The 20,545-nt window shown below is 39.9% G+C and overlaps 1 long non-coding RNA gene across 1 annotated transcript; it reads right to left on the minus strand.

The window, feature by feature from the left end:
* Nucleotides 1-3,241: 3,241 nt before the first annotated feature.
* Nucleotides 3,242-10,560, minus strand: LOC306645885. Its single transcript, XR_013759759.1, has 2 exons — nucleotides 10,443-10,560; nucleotides 3,242-3,450 (listed from the first exon to the last, which is right to left on the minus strand). It is a non-coding gene; the product is annotated as an uncharacterized lncRNA (long non-coding RNA).
* Between the last annotated feature and the right edge of the window lie 9,985 nt (nucleotides 10,561-20,545).

The following is a 20,545-nucleotide window of genomic DNA, read 5'->3' on the forward strand; positions in this document are numbered from 1 at the left end:
ATAATTCTTAAATTTGGTCTTTTCATGATGTCCCATAGTTCTTGGAGATTCTGTTCATGATTTCTTACCATCTTCTCTGTTTGGGTGACTTTATTTTCAAGATTAAATATTTTGTCTTCATTGTCTGAGTTTCTGTCTTTAAAGTCTAGTCTGTTGGTGATGCTTTCCATTGAGTTTTTTTATTTGGTTTATTGTTTCCTTCATTTCAAGAATTTCCATTTGGTTGTTTTTTCTCTGTCTCTTTGTTGAAATGATATTTTGCTTCCTGCAGGTGCTCTTTCAGCTTATTGGTATTATCATTCATTGCCTGCGTTTGCTCTCTTATCTCATCCTTTGCTACGCGAATCATCTTAATCATGTATAATCTGAAGTCCTTTTCTGACATTTCTTCTAACATACTGTCATTGGATTCTATTACTATAGAATCTAGATTTGTTTGGATCATTTTCTTCCCTTGTTTTTTCATGTTGTTCATGTATCTTCCCCTCTAGCAGTGCAGATCTGGGGTATTGCAGATTTCTCCTTATAGGCTTATAGTGGCCCTAGAGGTTCCCAAAACCCTTTCTTTAAGGGGAGCTCAATATTAGCAGTGTCCAATTCTGACACTATGCAATCCTAGACCAAATAGCCCCTATGAGGACAATAACAAAATTGTCATAATAAACAGAATGAGTTCAAATATTATCTTCAATAAAACAAACAGATTTGCAATAAGGTCTGCAGTTTCAAATGGAGGACAAAGAGGATGCAGAGGGATGTAGAATGTGGTTTTTAATGGGATAAGAAAAGAATATACAGAAGTTCTAGATAATAGAAAGGGTGAGAGTGTAATCAAAAGAAATTGTATATTAGCATGCAAAAAAGGGAGAAAGAGACTCTGAAGGAACAGGTAAACAAAAGGAAAAGAGAGCAAGAAAAGTAAAGAAATAAAAACTTAAATTTTTTCAATAAGAAGAAAAAAGAAAATCTACAGTATAACAGTTATATAGTAACTATAAGTAGGCCAGGGGTCCTAAGGGGCCTGGCTGTTGTCTCAAAATGGCGGCAGCCACGTGTAATCAAACCTGCAGGTACTGTAACAGTGAACTTCCAGGCAACAGCAGGCAGCTGGTGCTCCACTGGCGGTCGGTGATCAATTTGCTGACTGTTGTTGGATGATTGGGAGGTGAACCTCGTGCGTTGGGTGATGGATAGGTGTAAGGCAGGCAATGGACAGGCGAGAGGCAGGCAAATGGCAGATGGTAGGTGCCTGACAGTGAGCAATCTTGCATCTATGTTCACGAGGGAAATTGGTCTGAAGTTTTCTTTCCTTGATGTGTCTTTGTCTGGTTTTGGTATGGGGGCGATATTAGCTGTATAGATTGCGTTTGGAAGGGTTCCCTCCTTTTCTGTTTCATAGAACAATTTGAGAAGGATTGGTGTTAGTTCTTTGAAGGTCTGGTAGAACTCAGCTAAGAATCTGTCTGGTCCTGGGCTTTTCTTTTTTGGTAGACTTTTGATGGTATCTTCAACCTTATTGCTTGAAATTAATCTGCTTAAATTTTCTATGTCCTTCTGATTCGATTTGAGTAGATCATATGTCTCCAGAAATTGGTTGATGGCTTCGAAATTTCTACTTTATTGAAGTATAAAATTTCCAAAGAGTTTCTGATTATCATCTGTATTTCAGTAGTGTCTGTCATAGCTCTTCTTTCATCATGAATTTTAGTTATTTCAGTTTTCTCTCTTTCTCTTCATTAGCTTGGCTAAGGATTTATCAACTTTATTGATTTTCTTAAAAAAACTTTTTTTTTAAAATTTTTTGTTTTGGTTTCATTGAGCTTGTCTCTGATTTTAATTCTCCTGTCTTCTGCTTTGGGTCTTGATTTGTTTCTTTTTTTTTTTTTTTACTAGGGCTTTGAGATGTAATGCTAGGTTTTATTTGGTGACTGCTATTCTTTTAATGAATGCACTCAGTGCAATGACTTTCCTCTTCGAACTGCCTTGATATAGTGTCTGATATTTGATAAGTTGTATCCTGATCCTCATGTACTTCTGAGTACTTTTTTCATGTCATCCCTGATCGTTGGCCATTCAATAGCGTATTATTTTGTCTCCAGGTTTTAAGAGTAGCTTCTTTATTTTAACATTGATTTCTAATTTCATTCCAACATCATCTGATAGAATGCAAGGCATTATCTCTGTTTTTTGGTATTTGCTAAGAGTTGCTTTGTGCCCTAAGATATGATCACTTTTAGAGAAGAATCTATGTGCTGCTGAGAAGTAAGTATTTGGTCCTTGATGGATGAAATAGTCTATATATGTCTGTTAAGTCTAGATTATTACTTGTATTTTTAATTGTATAACTTCTTCATTAAGTTTTTGTTTGCAGACTGTATCCAGTGATGTCAGAGGCATGACAAAGTCACCCAATATTATTGTGTTATGGTCCATTTGATTCTTGAAATTGAGAGGGTTTGTTTGATATATGTAGATGTTCAAATGTTTGGGATATAAATATTATAATTGTTATGTCTTGTTGATTTGTAATTCCCTTAAGCAGTATGAAATGACCTTCTTGATTCCTTCTGATTAACTTTGGAAGTTCACTTTCTCTGATAGGAATATAAAAAGCCCTGCTTCCTTACAAGATCCATGTGAATGATATGCTTCTTCCCATTCTTTTATCTTCAGTCTGTGGATATATTTGCCTCTGAGGTGAGTCTCCTCATTTTGTTGGGTCTTGTTTTTCAATCCAATCTGCTAGTTTATGTCTTTTGATTGATGAGTTTAGGCCATTTACATTCAATGTTGTTATTAATACATGATTTTTATTCCCTGTCATTTTGATCTGTTTCAGGTTTTTAATTTGAATTAGATTCTCCTTTGATTGGTTATTCTTCTAGTGTAGTTCCTCCATTTTTCTGTTTTTCACTTTTATTTTTCTTCTTTATGAAATATTGAGTATGCTTTGTAATGCAGGCTTTCTAGTTGTGAATTCTTTTAACTTTTGTTTTTCATGGAATGTTTTTATTTCATTGTCAATTACAAAGCTTAATTTTGCTGGACACAGTATTCTTAACTGGCATCTGTTTTCTTTCAGAGTATGGTATGAATTATTCTAAGACCTTATAGTTTTGAGGGTCTGGGTTAAGAAATCAGCTGAGATCTGGATTGAGTTCCCTCTAAATTTAACCTATCATCTTTCTCTGGCAGCCTTTCCAATTCTATACTCATTTCATAATAGTGTGCATTGGTATGGGTCTGTTGTCTTTTTTTTTTTTTTTTTTTTTTTATATTTGGGGTCCTGGAAGCCTCCTGTATTTGCTCTTTCCATTTCATTCTTAACGTTTAGGAAATTTTCTGATATTATTTCATTGAAAATAGTGTGCATTCCTTTGGTTTGTATCTCTGAGCCTTCATCTATCCCAATAAATCTTAAATTTGGTCTTTTCATGTTATCACATATTTCTGTATCTGTTCTTTTTTTTTTTTTCAGTTGAACTTTTTTTTTTAATGAGTAAGATGTTTACCTGTGTTATCTTTTTTTTTCATTGTAAACAAATGGAATACATGTTGTTTCTCTGTTTGTACATGGCGTAGAGGCATTCCATTTATGTAATCATAAATTTACATAGAGTAATGTTGTTTGATTCATTCTGTTATTTTTTCCCTTCCCCCCACCCCTTCTACCCCTCTTTACCCTCTATACAGTACTTCCTTCCTCCATACTTGCCCCCCTCCCTAACCCTAACTCTAACCCTAACACTAACCCTTCCCTCCCCCCCATTATATGTCATGCTCCACTTATTAGCGATGTCATTCGTCCTTTGGCTTTTTGAGATTGGCTTATCTCACTTAGCATGATATTCTCCAATTTCATCCATTTGCCTGCAAATGCCATAATTTTATCATTCTTTATGGCTGAGTAATATTCCATTGTATATATATACCACAGTTTCTTTATCCATTCATCAATTGAAGGACATCTAGGTTGGTTCCACAGTCTGGCTATTGTGAATTGAGCAGCTATGAACATTGATGTGGCTGTATCTCTGTAGTATGCTGATTTTAAGTCCTTTGGGTATAGGCCAAGGAGTGGGATAGCTGGGTCAAATGGAGGGTCCATTCCAAGTTTTCTAAGGAATCTCCACACTGCTTTCCAGAGTGGCTGCAAATTATACCAGCAATGTATGAGTGTACCTTTCTCCCCACATCCTCGCCAACACCTGTTGTTGCTCATATTCTTGATAATCGCCATTCTAATTGGGGTGAGATGGAATCTTAGGGTGGTTTTGATTTGCATTTTCTTATTACTAGAGAGATGTTGAACATTTTTCCATATGTTTGTTGATTGCTTGTAGATCTTCTTCTGTGAAGTGTCTATTCATTTCCTTAGCCCATTTGTCGACTGGATTATTTGAATTCTTGGAGTAGAGTTTTTTGAGTTCTTTATAGATTCTGGAGATTAGTGCTCTATCTGAAGTATGATTGGCAAAGATATTCTCCCACTCTGTAGGCTCTTTCTTCGCATTGCTGATAGTTTCCTTTGCTGAGAGAAAGCTTTTTAGTTTGAATCTATCCCAGTGGTTGATTCTAGCTTTTATTTCTTGTGCTATGGGAGTCCTGTTAAGGAAGTCTGATCCTAGACCAACAAGGTAAAGATTTGGACCTACTTTTTCTTCTATAATCTGCAGGGTCTCTGGTCTGATTCCGAGGTCCTTAATCCATTTTGAGTTTAGTTTCGTGCATGGTGAGAGATATGGGTTTAGTTTCATTCTGTTGCATATGGATTTCCAATTCTCCCAGCACCATTTGTTGAAGAGGCTATCTTTTCTCCATTGCATATTTTTGGCCCCTTTGTCTAGTATGAGAAAATTGTATTTATTTGGGTTTGCGTCCGTGTCCTCTATTCTGTACCATTGATCTACCTGTCTATTTTGGTGCCAATACCATGCCGTTTTTGTTACTATTGCTTTGTAGTAGAGTTGAAGATCTGGTATTGCAATACCCCCTGTTTCACTCTTCCTGCTAAGGATTGCTTTAGCTATTCTGGGTTTCTTATTCTTCCAGATGAATTTCATAATTGCTTGCTCTATTTCTGTAAGGTACGTCATTGGGATTTTAATTGGAATTGCATTGAATTTGTATAGCACTTTAGGTAGTATGGCCATTTTGACAATATTAATTCTTCCTACCCAAGAACATGGAAGATCTTTCCATCTTCTAAGATGTTCTTTAATTTCTTTCTTTAGTGTTGTATAGTTCTCATTGTAGAGGTCTTTCACCTCTTTGTGAAATTGATTCCCAAGTATTTTATTTTTTTCGAGGCTATTGTGAATGGGGTAGTTTTCCTAATTTCTCTTTCTGAAGATTCATCACTTATGTATAAAAATGCGTTGGACTTATGGGCATTGATCTTGTAACCTGCTACTTTACTGAATTCACTTATGAGTTCTCAGAGTTTTCTGGTGGAATTTCCAGGTTCCTCTAAATATATAATCATGTCATCAGGGAACAGGGATAGTTTGAGTTCTTCTTTTCCAATTTGTATCCCTTTAATTTCTTTGGTTTTTCTAATTGCTCTGGCCAGAGTCTCAAGAACGATGTTGAATAGAAGTGGTGAAAGAGGGCATCCCTGCCTTGTTCCAGTTTTTAGGGGGAATGCTTTCAGTTTTTCACCATTTAGAATGATATTAGCCATGGGCTTAGCATAAATGGCCTTTACAATGTTAAGGAATGTTCCCACTATCCCTATTTTTTCTAGTGTTTTGAGCATGAAGGGGTGCTGTATTTTATCAAATGCTTTTTCTGCATCTATTGAAATAATCATGTGATTCTTGACTTTAAGTCTATTAATATGGTGAATTACGTTTATTGATTTCCTGATGTTGAACCAACCTTGCATCCCTGGGATGAAACCCACTTGGTCATGGTGCACTATCTTTTTAATATGTTTTTGTATGCGATTTGCTAAAATTTTGTTGAGAATTTTTGCGTCGATGTTCATTAAGGATATTGGTCTGAAATTTTCTTTCCTTGATGAGTCTCTGTCTGGTTTAGGTATCAGTGTGATATTGGCTTCATAGAATGAGTTTGGGAGGGTTCCCTCCTCTTCTATTTTATGGAATACTTTGAGAAGTATTGGAATGAGCTCTTCTTTAAAGGTTTTGTAGAACTCGGCTGAGAACCCATCTGGTCCCGGACTTTTCTTTGTTGTTAGGTTTTTGATGACTTCTTCTATTTCAGTACTTGAAATTGGTCTATTTAAATTGTTTATGTCCTCCTTGTTCAGTTTCGGCAATTCATATGTCTCTAGAAATCTGTTGATGTCTTCGAAATTTTCTATTTTGTTGGAGTATAGATTTTCAAAATAGCTTCTAATTATGTTTTGTATTTCAATCCTGTCTGTTGTGATATCTCCTTGTTCATTCCGAATTTTAGTGATTTGGGTTTTCTCTCGTCTTCTCTTTGTTAGTGTGGCTAAAGGTTTATCAATTTTATTTATTTTTTCGAAGAACCAACTATTTATTTTGTCAATTTTTTGTATTGTTTCTTTTGTTTCAATTTCATTGATTTCAGCTGAGTTTAACTATTTCCTGTCTTCTACTACTTTTGGTGCTGTTCTGTTCTTCTTTTTCTAGGGCTTTGAGCTGTAGTGTTAGGTTGTTTATTTGTTGAGTTTTACTTCTTTTATTAAATGCGCTCCATGAAATAAAGTTCCCTCTAAGTACTGCTTTCATAGTGTCCCAGAGATTTTGATATGATGTTTCTTTGTTCTCATTTACCTCTAAGAATTTTTTAAATCCTTCCTAATATCTTCTGTTATTCATTCATCATATAATAGCATATTGTTTAATCTCCAGATGTTGGAATAGTTTCTGTGTTTTACTCTTTCATTTATTTCTAACTTCAATCCATTATGATCTGATAGAATACATGCTAGTGTCTCTATCTTCTTGTATTTGCTAACATTAGCTTTGTGGCATGATATATGGTCTATTTTAGAGAAGGATCCATGTGCTGCTGAGAAGAAAGTGTATTCGCTCTTGGTTGGATGGTATATTCTATAAATGTCCGTTAACTCTAAATTATTGGTTGTGTTATTGAGATCTATGGTTTCTTTGTTCAATTTTTGTCTGGAAGATCTGTCCAGTGGTGAGAGAGGCGTGTTAAAATCACCTAGTATTATTGTGTTATGGTCTATTTGGTTTCTGAAATTGAGAAGGATTTGTTTGACATGCATGGATGAGCCACTGTTTGGGGCATAGATGTTTATGATTGTTATATCTTGCTGATTTATGCTTCCCTTAAGCAGTATGAAATGACCTTCTTTATCCCTTCTGACTAACTTTGGCTTGAAGTCCACATTATCGGAAATGAGGATGGATACTCCAGCTTTTTTGCTGAGTCCATGTGCATGGTATGTTTTTCCCCATCCTTTCATCTTTAGTCTATGGGTATCTTTTTCTATGAGGTGAGTCTCTTGCAGGCAACATATTGTTGGATCTTTCTTTTTAATCCAGTCTGCCAGTCTATGTCTTTTGATTGATGAATTCAGGCCATTAACATTCAGGGTTATTATAGAGAAATGATTTGGTTTCCCGGTCATTTGGTTCATTTTTAAAATTTTGTTTATTTATTTGTTTGACACAACTTGTTTCCTCCTTTATTTGACAATTCCTTTAGGATAATTCCTCCCTTGCTGATTTGCTTCTTTGTTTTTCATCTCTTCCTCATGGAATATTTTGCTGAGAATGTTCCGTAATGCTGGCTTTCTTTTTGTAAATTCTTTTAGCTTTTGTTTATCATGGAAGGATTTTATTTCATCGTCAAATTTGAAGGTAAGTTTTGCTGGGTGTAAGATTCTTGGTTGGCATCCATTTTCTTTCAGGGCTTGAAAAATGTTGTTCCAGGACCTTCTAGCTTTTAGGGTCTGGATTGAAAAATCTGCTGATATCCGTATTGGTTTCCCCCTGAATGTAATTTGGTTCTTTTCTCTCAGAGCCTTTAAAATTCTGTCTTTATTTTGTATGTCAGGTATTTTCATTATAATGTGCCTTGGTGTGGGTCTGTTGTAATTTTGTGTATTTGGAGTCCTATAAGCCTCTTGAACTTGATTTTCCATTTCATTCTTCAGATTTGGGAAATTTTCTGATATTATTTCATTGAATAAATTGTTCATTCCTTTGGCTTGTTTCTCTAGGCCTTCCTCAATCCCAATAATTCTTAAATTTGGCCTTTTCATGATATCCCATAGTTCTTGTAGATTCTGTTCATGATTTCTTACCATCTTCTCTGTTTGTTCAACTTTGTTTTCAAGGTTAAATATTTTGTCTTCAATGTCTGAGGTTCTGTCTTCCAGGTGTTCTATCCTATTGGATATGCTTTCTATGGAGTTCTTAATTTGGTTTATTGTTTCCTTCATGTCAAGCATTTCTGTTTGGTTTTTTTTCAATATCTCTAACTCTTTATTGAAATGATCTTTTGCTTCCTGTATTTCCTCTTTTAATTGTCCATTGGTGCGATCATTCAATGCTTGCATTTGCTCTTTCATCTCATCGTTTGCTTCTGATCATTTTAATTATGTACATTCTGAACTCCTTTTCTGTCATTTCTTCTGCCATGCTGTCATTGGGTTTTATTGATGTAACATCTAGATTTGTTTGCAGCATTTTCTTTCCTTGTTTTCTCATATTGTTCAGGTATCAGTGGACTGGTGAGATATTGCAGATTTCCTCTACTGACTTACAATGTCCCTGACGATTTCTATATATATCCCCCCTTAGCCTTCAGTAGGCTGAAGTCTTGGAGGAAGTTGATAATGCGGTGCTCCACAAGGAAGCTGCCTCTCTAGGAGTGGTGGCCTTCAGGTGGGGTATAATCCCTGCTAGTGGGCAGAGGTGCCTCCACTTGTTGACCAATGGTCATCCAAAGGGGACCTAGGCTGCGGGCTGAGGCAAGGCCTGTTTGGGCCTGAGTCTCTGGTTTTACCGTCCTTGTGGGGAAACCTCACCCAGCAGGGAAGACTCACCCGGTGGGGAGGTCTCACTGGTCAGTTCCTTCCTAGAGGTTCCCCTCAATTTACAGCTACCGCCTGGGCTGGGCTGCCTTCCTCTGCAAAGTTCCCAGGGGCCCGGCCCTACCTCCTGGGCCTGGGAGCCTCACCCTTCGCAGATGAATCTCCTTAGGCTGCCCCTTCTCAGAGAATCTGCCCGCAGGTCTGGAACCTTCGCTCCGCCTTAAGCCTGTCTCTGTGCGGCTCTTCCACCAAGAAGCCTCCTAGATCCTGGGACCCTGCTCTGCACCTAATTGCCTGGCCATGCGGCCCCTCCTCTGAGCAGCTACCTGGGGCCCCGTACAATTGCTCTGAGTCTCAGAGACCCGCCACACGCCTCTTCCTCCAGACAGCCACCCAGTATTCCGGTGCGGTCACTAGGAGTCCAAGCAACTCACTGCGTGCCTCCAGCTCCCACCAACCACCCGTAGCCCTGGGCAATCAATCACTCTGAGTTGAAGTGACCCTCCCCGTTCCTCCTCCTTCTCCAGATAACCCCCCGGGTGTTCAGGAGCAGTCACTCTGAGTGGCTGTGAATGCACGTGACCCGCTGCACGGGTCCTCTGGGCAACCGCCCGGAGCTCTGGCGCGGCCACTCAAGACCAAGCGACCCACCACGCTTCTCCTCCAGGCAGCCCCCCTGTGTTCAGGAGCTGTCACTTTAAGTCCAAACAACTCACCACTCGCCTTCTCCTCTGAGCAGCCACCTGGAGCGCTAATGCAGTCACTGCAAGTCCAAACGACCCGCCGTGCTCCTCCTCCTCCTCCTACTCCTCCGGGCAGGCCCCGGGGTTCAGAAGTGGTCTGAGTCCAAACAGCTCGCCACTCAGCCCCTCCTCTGGCAACCGCCTGTCGCTCTGGTGCAGTCACTCCGAATCCAAGCGGCCACGCTCCTCCTCCTCTTCGTCCTCAGGGCAGGCCCCGGTGTTCAGAAGCGTCGTTCTGAGTCCAAACAGCTCGCCGCGCAGCTTCTCCTCTGGCAACCGCCTGTAGCTCTGGTGCAGTCACTCCGAATCCAAGCGGCCACGCTCCTCCTCCTCCTCCTCAGGGCAGGCCCCGGTGTTCTGAGTCCACACAGCTCTCCTCGCCACTCCTCCCCTGGGCAGCCGCCGGAGCCCCAGGCGTTGCTCCGAGTCCCAGTGCTGTGCCGAGCGGCCTCCTTTACGATGCTCCCAGTTGTCCGAGTTCACTGCTCCAGCGGGGGAAGGGGTGTCTCGCCGGCAGCTCTACTTCACAAAGTTTCCTGCGTTCCGGGACCACCGTCCCATCCGGGACGCCTTCCCAACGGGTGAGAGTCACCCGGCTGCTTTGAGTTGGTCCCAAGTGTCTCAATATCTCCTCTTTTGAATCCTGAGTCCTGGAGCAACATGAAATGCAGCCACCCTCTAGGCTGCCATCTTGAAACCTGGATTTGTTCTTGGTTTCTTAACATCTTTTCTTCATGGTCAACTTTATTTACAAGATTATATATTTTGTCTTCATAGCTTGAAACTCTGTCTTCCAAGTGGTCTACTTTGCTAGTGATGCTTTTATTGAATTTTTAATTTGGTTTATTGATTTCTTCATTTGGAAGATTTCTGCTTTTTTTTTTTTCAGAATCTCTCAATCTCTTTATTCTAGCAAAAAGCTTGTCAATTTTGTTTATCCTTTCACAAAAACAGCTCTTTCATTGATCTTCCGTATTTTGTTTTTTAGTTCTGATTTTATTTATTTCTGCTCTGATCTTCATTACTTTTTTTGTTTCTACTAATTTGGGGTTTGGTTTGATCTTCCTTTTTTAAATCCTTGAGGTGCATTGTAGATTGAGATTTTTTTATGTATGTATTTATTGCAATAAACTTCCCTCTCAGTACTGCTTTTGCTGTATCCCATAGATTTTAATTTGTCATTTGCTTCTAGAAAATTTAAAAAATTTTTCTTTTAATTTCCTCAGTGACTCATTTGTCACTTAGGAGCATGTTATTCAATTTCCAAGTATTTGTATAATTTCCATTCTTCTTGTTGACTTTTAGTTTCATTCTATTGTGGTCTAAGAAGCTACATGATATGATTTTTAAAAATTCATTGAGACTTAATTTGTGACCTATTATATGAATTATGCTGGAGAATGTTTGTGTGTTAATGTGAAGAATGTGTATTGTGCTACTGTTGGATGAAATATTTTATAAATATCTGTTAGTTCCATTTGTTCTACACTATAGTTCAACTCAGATATTTCTTTGTTGAGTTTCCTGTCTGGATGAGCCGTTCATTTTGGAAAGTGTAGTGTTGAAGTTCCCAAACGTTATCCTATTAAAGTCTGTCCCTCCCTCTATATCTAAAAATATTTATATATTTGGCAGTCTTGTGTTGTGTTGTGTGTGTGTGTGTGTGTGTGTATTTCCAATTGTTATATCTTCTTGCTGCCTATTCAAAAATATAAATTTCAAAATAATTATTCTTCTAGTTTGGTACCCAAATCTATGTATGCTATGGATTATATACATGCATATTTATTTTATTTGAAAATAAAAACAACTTTTCTTCTTCCACTCATTTAAGCTTTCATTCTTTATCTTGTGATGTGCATTTTCTATGATACACAAAACAATGTAGAAGAGAACAGTACTAATTAATGGGAATCCCAATCTTCCCAGTCACAGAAGAAAATATTTTAATAATTTGCTATTGATAATAATATATTGAATATATTTTATGTAGACACTTTGATTAGATGACAGAAATGAATTTTTTTTTTTGTCTTTTATTTTGCGAGAGAGTCTCACTAAGTTGTTTAGGGCCTTGCTAAGTTGCTCATGCTGGCTTTGAATTCACAATCCTCCTGCCTCAACCTCCTGAGTCACTGGGATTAAAGGGCTGTGCCACCATGCCTGGTCAGAAATCACATTTTATTCCCAGATTACTAATGTGTTAAAATCATGAATGAGCATTGCAATTTATTAAGCATTTTTCCTACATAAATTACAATACTTAATTTTCCCCTTTATTTATTCTGTTAATGCAATAACCATCATTGATTTTCAAATGTTAAGGCAGTCATGAGTTCTTGGAATGAACCAAGGTTGGCTGTGACTTGTTACGCTGTCCATAAATCTGTAGCTCTGCTTTAGTAATACTTTGTTTGGGGTTCTTGTGTTTATGTTCATTAGAGAGACTGGCCTATAATTTTCCTTTCTGTAATGCACTTTTTAAGTGTTGATCCCAAAATTAGTTTGTTCTCATAAAATGAGTTATGAGGCATTCTCTCTTTGCATTGTGTAATAGAGTTGGCATTCCTTTTTTCTATTTCTCCCAGTATCATTCTAGCCATCTCATGAAGTCTCTTCCATTTCACTTTTTGGTTGTGTCTAATATGCTATCAAACTCTTCAGTTGACTCTAATTTATAATTTCCTATTTAGTTCATTTAACTCTAATTTATAATTTCTTATTGTCTGCTGAAATTTTCAGAATTACCATCTTGAACAAAACCCTATGCCTGAGAATCCCTTTCTCTAATGCTGTCTGGAGTTATGTCTATTATCTGTTGTTTCTCTTGGCTTTTGTTTTTACTGTCCTATGTCCTTGCCTGAGAAGAGTGTCAGAGACCAGCCCAGAGTCACGATGTGGAGAACTAGATTCTATTGCTTGATGGAAAGAGTGCAGTCACATTATAAAGAGCCAGGATGCAGGAAAGGTAAAATCAGTCTACCTGTTGACTTGGTTAATTTCCACTTGTCTTCTGGCTGGGTCACATTTCCCTCTTATCCACTCTTATAGCCTCTTCTGTATCTTCCCTGTAGCACTTATCTCCATTACCAATTTTAGATTTTTGTGGGCGAGTCATTGATTAATATGCATCTTCAGCATCATCTTCATGCATTAAGAGCATAGGAAAGCAGAGACTGGACTGAGTTGCCTAGTCTGTGCCCCCTCTCCTAGATCGGTGCTTGGCATGGGCTACGTGTATAATAAATATCAGTGGAGGAAAAACAGATAGATGTATAGCCAGTTATATTACAAAGGTGTTACTACCTATACCCACTTTACAGATGTAAAATGGGGGTGCCGGGAGATCATAAACCTGGTTGGTGACAGCTCTGCAATCTTTCTGATTGTAAAATCAGTCTTCTTGTCCTCTGAGCCCTGCTACGATGACAGTCCCACATAGGTTCTGTGTTTGGAAACAGTAAGGTCCTATCATACACGGCAGGCATTTTCACATCATGCTTAGGGTGAATTGGACCTTTACGGGACAAGAGAGGTTTGAACTGTTGCTGGTCCGTCAACACAAGTCATGGAAATGCTTGGTCTTGTTTTTACGAGGCAATATCAGCTGAGAGAGAAATCAGATTTATTCGTTTTTTTGGCAATTTGTCATCTATTTCTTCTCCTAGACTCCCAAATGATAGTATGTGACTGGAACTGGTTTACATTGGGAACTTCTCTTCCACACCTGCCAGGCCCCTTTCTCAGGGTCGTGGACCTCCGTAGACTCCCAGTAGACACAGATCTGGCTGTTCACTCACTCTGTTCTTAGGATAAAGTTAGGCCAGCGTGAAGATGCCACCGTGTGGCCCAGTAGAATAGTCAGAAGATGACGACGGCTGCCTGCTCCAGGCTTGATCCTAAGGAGGTCTGTTCTGGAAAGCAGCCTTGACTGAAATACATTCTCACTGAGGTTTGACTTTGGAAGAGAAAGAACAAGTGTGACCTGTTAGTTCATCTTTCTGAAACTTCATTTTGTCTGCAAAGTAGGGAAGAATGATTTACAGAATCATAAAAGATTAAGTAAGGTTCTTGGTCTAAGGGAGTGTGGCCTTAGCCAGACCAGCATTAATTCCATATTCTCTGAGGAACAGCACCCCATCCTTTGGAGAAACTGTCCCTTGACCCTCAAGCTGTGGTTTCAGGTTGGCGTCCCTTCATGGCTGCAGAGATACAACATATGATCTACTTCTGACCATTGAGAATTTTCTATCACCCTGCTGGATTGATTTGTAGACAGGTTTGTCATCAAATACAATTAGAATGATTTCTGGAGTTGAGCCCCAAAAGATGTAGGTGGGGACCTGTGGGGACTTGTCACGTGGAGAGAGACACAAAGTCAGCTGAGATGACAGAGAACCTGAAAATGGATAGCACCAGGTTCCTGAATTATGCCACTCCTGAAGGCCATACCTGGATTTTTCTATTTGTTAAGCCAACCAAATGCCCATTTTCAACTATGTAATTCCAGTTAAATATTTTTAAAGGAAAGTCTTCCTATATGATCCACATTTACAGATGAGGAAACTGAGATGCTGTGACATCCCTCAGCAGTTAGTGAAATGTAAATGGCTCACAGGATCCTGGACTTAGACATGGTGGGCCTTCTTCACTTTTCAGTACCCTTGCTCCTAATAGTTCCCCTGGTTCAAATCCTTCTCCCTTTGTTTTTTTCTGGTTAAATCTACCAAAACTTTCAACTTCAGCTCAAGACCTCTTCTCTCAGGTTGTCTGACTTTGCCTCAGAAAATCTCATGCACATCAGTCTCTTGCCACCAAGATGCATGCAATTTTCTCTCTGGCCTATTCAGTCTCAGAAAGATGCCCAAGTAACTCAAGGGTCCCAAAGAGATCTGACCGTGCAATGCCTGGCTCCGCATCTTCATACAGGAAGTCCCGTCTTGCTGACAGATTGAACTATACTGGTCACCATTGTTAAACTAATCTTTGGCAAGAATAGTTGATTAAAAGTTAATTCATGAAGAGCACGAAATCTTAGCATCACAAAAATTACATGTTCCTTCTGGTCTCTTTTCTGTTATCACGATAGTTTCTGCCATCAGAGAGAGAGAGACAGTTGGACTCTGTTATGCCTTTTTTAACCCATAATTCTGTAGAATTACAAAGCTTCTTTGCATTTTTAGGACATATTAATGACAAAATAAGATTCAGATGATTTAAAGTGGAAAATGTTATAAAAAAAAAAACAACTATAAAAACATTTGGAAGAAATAAAGGTGACTCTGACTTTGGGCTGGGGGACTTCCTCAGCAAGGGGGGAAATACAGAAACAATGAAGAGGTACACAGTTATAAAAAGACACGTATATTAAGTTGGTACATAAAACATCACCATAAGCAGAAGCAAGTGACAATAACAACATGAGACCGGTGAAGACAGCTGTCCATACAACAAGTTATTTGGCCAATAGAAAAGAAGGAAAAGACTTGAAAAAAGTAATTTACTACTAAGGAGGCTATTGATGGTCAATCATAGGACATTTTCATCTCCATGGGGACTCAGATAAGCCAATTAGAACACCCATGTAGTTGCTTTTTGCCTCTATAACTGGTTTTTTTAAAAAATATATTAAAGTGATATCTTATATATATCTGAATGCAAAGGGAAAAGCATCTGGAAAGATTCCTGGTACCAAATGTGCCTGGAGATTTCACAGTAAATGTCAAGACCAGAAATGTGTATTCCCTTGGATCCTACTTTCCACCTGTAGAAATTTATCCTGAGAAAATGCTTAGATTCCTACCTGGAGGCTTTTTTTTTTTTTTTAATCTTAGTCCTTGATAATACTATAAAATGGAAAGTAATTTAAATATCAAATAATCACACATTAATTATAACAAACTACATATCTACATGATAGAATTATCAAAACCATTTACATCTAAGTCACGACTTAGATCTAAAAAACAATCACACAGTTCTAAATCCATTGCTTTACATATATGTTCACAATATAATATGACAAGTGAAATATAGGAAGCTACAGAATCTACAAAATCTGTTTTTAAAAATGTGCTTGTACTAAATACCTGGAGAAAGATGAACAGAGTGATACTATGTTGATTTCCAGATTGTAGGATCACGGGTAATTTTTCTTGGTTTTGCTTTCCTCTGGTTGACAAATTTCAGTAACAAGTGTTTCTTTTTAAAATTTATAAGTATTTTTAAAATGTTAGCAGCATGGACAGCACTTATGTATCTGATGTCTGTGTCCCATAGGGAACATTCAATGAGGATTTGGATATCCCTGTATAAATTATACATCATCGTATGAAATACTGCTTTTATTACAAGAGTCACAGTAATTCACCCAACGTGTGGATCACCTGAGCTCCTTTTTCTTTCTTTCTTTCTTTTTTTTTTTTTTTTTAAGCCAGGACTTGTATTTTCAGACAGAGAGATTTGCTTACACCCACTCCATCTCTCCATCAATGGTCCCGGGCACCATAAACATTGTCATTTCCAAAATGGAAGAAGGTACGGCTTTGAAGAGCTGAGTCTTTAATCAGACAAAACATCTCACTTTGCCCTAGTCATTAAACTGACTTCAGAGACAAAGGCCTAAGGCTTTGCATCTGTTTAGTTTGTATAAAGACAGTCAGCTGATGCTGAACTCTGGGAATACTGGGTGTGTATATTAGGAGTAATGAACTGAAAGCAGAGCATCTAATCCTTTCCTTTGCCAGGAGGTACTTCCAACATTTTAAAAGTCTTTTTTAAAAAAGAGTAATAGAACTTTATAAGCATATTGGTCCTTTCATCTCCCAGAAAGTATACTCAAGGCATAATTCAGACCTTTACATTAGATCATATTAAGCCTAATTTGGTGCTTCAGCTCAGCAGAGCCCGGGGGTCTTCAGGAAGTCGTAAGAGCCATAGATGTTAAAGGACCTGACTTTTTAAACAAACACGCATCTCCCCCATATGATAATGAACGTGTTGAAGGTACCGCCTGGGGGGTCTTGCCAGCACGCAGGAGGTTTCACCTCAAAGAACAGCAGGTAATTCCAGCAACAAAGTGGTGTGAGGATAATTGCATAACCTGGCTGGTGTCTCCTGGTAGATTTCCGTTTTACCAGCAGATCTCATCTTCCCCCTTTGAAGTTTCTAAGCAGAAGTCATGCCGTGGTTGCTTCCGGGGAATCCACGCATGGCCCCCAAGTTCCCAGCAGGCTCGCTCCAGGGACCTGAGGTTTAACTCCTAAACCAGGAGAACATCCATGATTGTTTCATTCATGTCTGAGACCTCAGATGATAGTGGTGATTTGATTATTTAAAAAAGAAAATTTTGATGGTCCAAACCTGGCATTGTGAGGGCCAATGTGGTGTTGTTCATTTATCAGTCGGGTTTGTGGCCGTGGGTGAGTCACAGAGGTGCCCAGATCGCAGGCAGGGAGCCCTCGAGAAGCATCTTGGAGTATCTTGCAAATCTGTTGTTTGGAATCAGTTTTGAAAGCATCGAACCCCTGGGACTGTGCGCCTTGTTAATAACCTAGGGGATTTTTTCTTTTTTTTCTTTTTTTTCTTTTCTTTTTTTTTTTGTGTGAAGACTCTTGCATAAGTTCACAAAAGCTGACTGTTCTCTGGGATAGGGAATACTTTGCAGAGAGATTCTGTTGGCTTAATGAGATCCTCTGAAGGGGCCGTGGCCAGCAGCCACCCTGCCCGCCTCCCTTCCCCTGGCTAACGGTCTTTTGCATGAAAAATGGGCAGTTATTGGGCTTTTCTATCATGTGTGAGTTGGCTGAGCTGAATGCAGATCATTTGTCTAGTGCACAGATTCCCCAAGCCAAGGAGGGCTGCCCTTTTGTTTTCCAGTGAGGTCATCCTCCATGTCTGCAGCCTTGACATCCAGCTAAGCAGGGGTCTCACCGCAGGCTGCACGTTCACGGATCAAACCGCCTTTCTTCCAGGAGTGAGGGGCCAACTTGGGGCTTTCCTTCTCTCTCCTCTGCTCTGTTCTCTTGTGCTATGATTTCTACTTCGGCTGGGTCCATGAAACTCTTACAGCTCCAGTGGAGGCCCCTCTCTTGGCCCTGAGATGTTCTTACACACCCAAGCCAAGGGGCACAATTTTCTTTATAACCCGTCCTGTTGCTACTCTTCATGTGGCGTGGCCCGACGGAAACTTTTTCTATTTCTTTCTATCAATGGAGATGCTCGTGGCTCTCAAATGTAAACACAAGATTGGATCAAAAGCAGTGGTCAGCTGTGGGCTCTCTGTTCACACCATATTCTGCAAAACCCAAATGTTCCCAAACTACTAAGACAGTAAAGCATGGGATGTGGGGGATTCTGAACACCCAGTACTGACCTTACTATGCTAACTCCCACGTTGGGGGCAGATTTATTGGCACTTCCCACCAAGTGCCATTCTGTGTGATGCCTATTTGTAAACTTCACAGCCACGCCATTGTGTGGGCATTTCCTTCCCTACTTTTGAGGAATCTAAAGCCCAGAGAAGTGAAGAAGCTTGCCTAAGGACACACAGCCAGGGACTGCAACGCCAGATGGACAGAGCCTCACAGTTCACACTGCTTTCAGATATTGTTGGGTTGTTCATTTATTCGCTCGGTTAACATCCACTGAGTGTTACGTGACCAGTATACATGGACATCCCAGGGGTATAGCACTCAACAAAAGAGATCAGGTCCCTACAGAAATGAACTGGCACACACATGTATATAGAGTTCATTTGGTGGCCTGGATATCAAAGCTCCTATGATAAGATGATTTGGTAGAAAAGAACGATGAGGTGGAGCAGCTTCGTTAGCCTTGGGGGTCAAAGATGCCTGGATCCAAGATGGAATAGTGAGAACCGAGCCAAGTCACCTCTGGAGCAAAAGTTCAGTTAGTGCAGGAAAAGAACCAGGACAGGAAAGATGGTGTGTAGCAGGACCCAGTAGGAAGAGGTGTATTTGGAAGGGGGAGAAGAGAGGCCCCATCCTGGTCCTATGGTCTCCCATCGGGTGTGTCCATTTTATTTCCAGTGGGTAGAGCACCATCTCAGGTCTTTGGGTAGAAGACTTCTCTCTCGTTTTGAAGAGAGTACTCCATCCATTCTCTGTGGGGATGGTGGCTCCAGACTGACGAGAGGAAATTTGAAAGGCAAGTGAGGGGTTTGCTGAACACCGTCCACCGAAGCTTTTACACCTTGTTTGATTTCACATTTGTGAAACACTTTTGCTCTAAATATGGACGTAGATTTCTCTAATTTGGCTCAGTTCTTGGTATTGGTGTTCACTACTGAGTTAAACACATGTACAATTGTAGTCAGCTTTTTCGCTGCTGTGACTGAAAGATCTGAGAAGAACAATTTTAGGGGAGGAAAAGTTTACTTAGAGGCTCATGATTTCCGAGGTCTCAGTTCATTGAAGGCTGGGTCCATTCCTCAGGGCCCAAGGTGAGTCTGAACATCAAGGTGGAAGAGAGTGGGAGGGAAGCCACTCACATGATGATCAGGAAGCAGAGAGAGACTCCACTTGATAGATACAAAATACATACCCCAAAGCCACGCCCCCAAAGACCCACCTCTTCCAGCCACACCCTGCCCACCTTCAGTTACCACTTAGTTAATCTCTTGGAGGAGATTAATTCACTGATTAGGTTAAGGCTCTCAGAACCCAATTGTTTCTCCTCTAAACCTTCTTGCATTGTCTCACACATGAGCTTTCGGGGGACACCCACTATCTAACCCATGACACGTGCATATTGGAGACCGAGTGCCTGAACTCGAACACTCTCTTGAGACATGGAGAGTCAGAGCTGAGCAGAGTGAAGATGGAGTCCTCATGGGGCTGCCTTTAGAGAGAGGTCAGCATCCTGCTTTGACGTGGAAGACAGCTGCACAGAGGGGTGGCATGGTGGGAGGTGTGGGCACCTGACATCTGCATGGTCAGAAGAATCTGCGCTGCTAAGAGAGGCCTTCACCTGGGAGGACAGCCTGACTCTCGTGTCCAAGGCTGAGCAAGTGAGGAGGGTATTCTCATGGGTCACCCTATGAGCAGAGCCCAGATGGGGTGAGGAGAGCGCCTGCAGGAGGCAAGAGAGGTCGGAGGCAGTGGAGGTACGGGACACTGGCTCCATATGGAGAATGAACTAGAGACGGGGTGTCAGGGACGCTCGCCTCTGAGGGCCCGCGGGGGCAGGCACGCCCTAGCCTGATCTTCAAGAACGGGGGACAGGAAATTAGAAATAGAGAAGAGGAGAGAACTCTAGCTTTCTGGAACCACTAACCCTGAGATAGTAGGTTGTAATTGAAGATACTAGATGTGTAAGTTCATAAATTTCAACATAAAAAGATAGATATAGAAGAAAAAATACATATATGAGCTTTATATATATATATGCATATTCAACATATGTACAGTATACATGTGAGCGTAAGTGTGCACATTTGTGCCTATACATAAATGTGTACACGTACATTCATATGCCCACTTTAGTCCCTGGCTCTGTCCACTGAGAGGTCCTGATAGCAACATCCCAATGAGCACACCTAGCACACAGATCTTGGCTTCTATGTACCATTCTCCCGTAAAAAGAATAGGGATCCTTGGAGAAATGATCGATTCATGGGTCTGGTCTAAGAAAGTTTAAGATAAAACTAGAACATTTAATTAGGCCAAAAAAGTAAGAAAAAAAATTATAAGATGTAGAAGACCAGGTGGACACTGGAGATATTTTGAACTGATCAACTTTTAGGCAATTTGTATGTCAAAGTAAATAATGATTACTAATT

This window comes from Sciurus vulgaris, assembly GCF_902686455.1.
Source record: "Sciurus vulgaris genome assembly, chromosome: 16".
Classification (NCBI taxonomy): domain Eukaryota; kingdom Metazoa; phylum Chordata; class Mammalia; order Rodentia; family Sciuridae; genus Sciurus; species Sciurus vulgaris.